This window comes from Ambystoma mexicanum, chromosome 6q (genome assembly GCF_040938575.1).
Source record: "Ambystoma mexicanum isolate Mex_15411 chromosome 6q, UKY_AmexF1_1, whole genome shotgun sequence".
NCBI lineage: Eukaryota > Metazoa > Chordata > Amphibia > Caudata > Ambystomatidae > Ambystoma > Ambystoma mexicanum.
The window spans coordinates 1,628,339,826-1,628,342,491 of NC_090937.1; the positions used below are offsets into that span (position 1 = coordinate 1,628,339,826).

Below are 2,666 nucleotides of genomic sequence, written 5' to 3' on the forward strand. Positions count from 1 at the left end.
CTGGGCCCATAACCCAGAGGTCGATGGATCGAAACCATCCTCTGCTAACTTTTTTCAAATTATGTTTTTGTGTCATGGCATTAGGGCACAAAGAGCTGTAAGTGCCTGGATGCAATGTCATTCCTTGAACTTGCTGCCTCGTTCCACTCTTGCGCTAAATAGGAGAGGGTCCCAGCCCAGCCAACAAAATGTACTGTTCAATCAAACCAAACTTAAAACCAAGCTCCTTTTTTAAGGGGTCCCGGGGAAATGTTGGGCTGACCGGCAAGACCTCATGATGCGAACTGCTTCTGCGTCAAACGCAAGCTTTTTTCATTCCCAGCCAATGACTTATTCTTATTTCTAAGGGCCGCTCCATCAGATAGCCCAGACAGGCAGGCGTTGGTGGTATAGTGGTGAGCATAGCTGCCTTCCAAGCAGTTGACCCGGGTTCTATTCCCGGCCAACGCAGATCAAATCTTTAAATTGTTCAAAATGCATTTTTTGGAAATCAGACTCATGCTGAAAGCAAAGCTGACACACTTTTCGTGAAAATCAAAACCCCATCCAGGAAAGGTTCTTGCATCCTAGTTTCTGCAACTGTCTATCGGTGAGGGGATTGAAGCGAGCAGGGCTCCTGGCCCCTCCCCGACAAAGCCCTGACGAAGGCCTGACAAAGGCCTATTCGCCTTGCCCTGACGGGCCTTGGTCCCAGCAGGCCACCGAGCACAGCACCTCAGCCTATTAGAGTGAGGTTTCAGGATCTCTCTCATCCTGTAAACCAACATACTGAAGAAGGTGAAACGTGTGGCTGCGCTCCTCACATGCTGAAGCAGCAGCAGCCCTTTCCCTGAAGCAAAGTTCCTTCATTCCTCCCTCCCATAACCCTTAGCAGGGGATTTATGGTAATTGAGTTGAGTTTCCAAACTGGCCCTTCCTTCCTTCCTTCCCATATCTGCCAGCTCGAGAAGGCTTGTTTTGTTGCACCTGGGAAGTAAAGTATCTATTTGCGAGAGAGAGAGAATGAGAGAGAGAGACAGAGAGAGAGAGACAGAGAGAGAAGGGGAAGGGGTGTTGGCAGTTAGGGTGTGAGCTAGAGAAATGAGGCCTGTCTGCAAAAGGCCATGGGATGGGAGTGCGTGGTTGCAGGTTGTTTGGCTTTGTAAGGCCTACTGCCCGCTTCACTCGAAACTGGGTCTAGGGTTGTCGGTTTGTAGGCTGTAAAAGCCCAGAAAAGCTCTTGTTCTCCAACCAGCAGAGTGGCGCAGCGGAAGAGTGCTGGGCCCATAACCCAGAGGTCGATGGATCGAAACCATCCTCTGCTAACTTTTTTCAAATTATGTTTTTGTGTCATGGCATTAGGGCAGAAAGAGCTGTAAGTGCCTGGATGCAATGTCATTCCTTGAACTTGCTGCCTCGTTCCACTCTTGCGCTAAATAGGAGAGGGTCCCAGCCCAGCCAACAAAATGTACTGTTCAATCAAACCAAACTTAAAACCAAGCTCCTTTTTTAAGGGGTCCCGGGGAAATGTTGGGCTGACCGGCAAGACCTCATGATGCGAACTGCTTCTGCGTCAAACGCAAGCTTTTTTCATTCCCAGCCAATGACTTATTCTTATTTCTAAGGGCCGCTCCATCAGATAGCCCAGACAGGCAGGCGTTGGTGGTATAGTGGTGAGCATAGCTGCCTTCCAAGCAGTTGACCCGGGTTCGATTCCCGGCCAACGCAGATCAAATCTTTAAATTGTTCAAAATGCATTTTTTGGAAATCAGACTCATGCTGAAAGCAAAGCTGACACACTTTTCGTGAAAATCAAAACCCCATCCAGGAAAGGTTCTTGCATCCTAGTTTCTGCAACTGTCTATCGGTGAGGGGATTGAAGCGAGCAGGGCTCCTGGCCCCTCCCCGACAAAGCCCTGACGAAGGCCTGACAAAGGCCTATTCGCCTTGCCCTGACGGGCCTTGGTCCCAGCAGGCCACCGAGCACAGCACCTCAGCCTATTAGAGTGAGGTTTCAGGATCTCTCTCATCCTGTAAACCAACATACTGAAGAAGGTGAAACGTGTGGCTGCGCTCCTCACATGCTGAAGCAGCAGCAGCCCTTTCCCTGAAGCAAAGTTCCTTCATTCCTCCCTCCCATAACCCTTAGCAGGGGATTTATGGTAATTGAGTTGAGTTTCCAAACTGGCCCTTCCTTCCTTCCTTCCCATATCTGCCAGCTCGAGAAGGCTTGTTTTGTTGCACCTGGGAAGTAAAGTATCTATTTGCGAGAGAGAGAGAATGAGAGAGAGAGACAGAGAGAGAGAGACAGAGAGAGAAGGGGAAGGGGTGTTGGCAGTTAGGGTGTGAGCTAGAGAAATGAGGCCTGTCTGCAAAAGGCCATGGGATGGGAGTGCGTGGTTGCAGGTTGTTTGGCTTTGTAAGGCCTACTGCCCGCTTCACTCGAAACTGGGTCTAGGGTTGTCGGTTTGTAGGCTGTAAAAGCCCAGAAAAGCTCTTGTTCTCCAACCAGCAGAGTGGCGCAGCGGAAGCGTGCTGGGCCCATAACCCAGAGGTCGATGGATCGAAACCATCCTCTGCTAACTTTTTTCAAATTATGTTTTTGTGTCATGGCATTAGGGCACAAAGAGCTGTAAGTGCCTGGATGCAATGTCATTCCTTGAACTTGCTGCCTCGTTCCACTCTTG

General features: G+C 49.8%; 1 non-coding gene across 1 annotated transcript; it reads left to right on the top strand.

Moving 5' to 3' along the window:
* The first annotated feature begins 1,635 nt into the window (after positions 1 to 1,635).
* TRNAG-UCC (transfer RNA glycine (anticodon UCC)) lies at positions 1,636 to 1,707 on the top strand. Its single transcript has one exon. It is a non-coding gene; the product is annotated as a tRNA-Gly (tRNA).
* Positions 1,708 to 2,666: the final 959 nt, after the last annotated feature.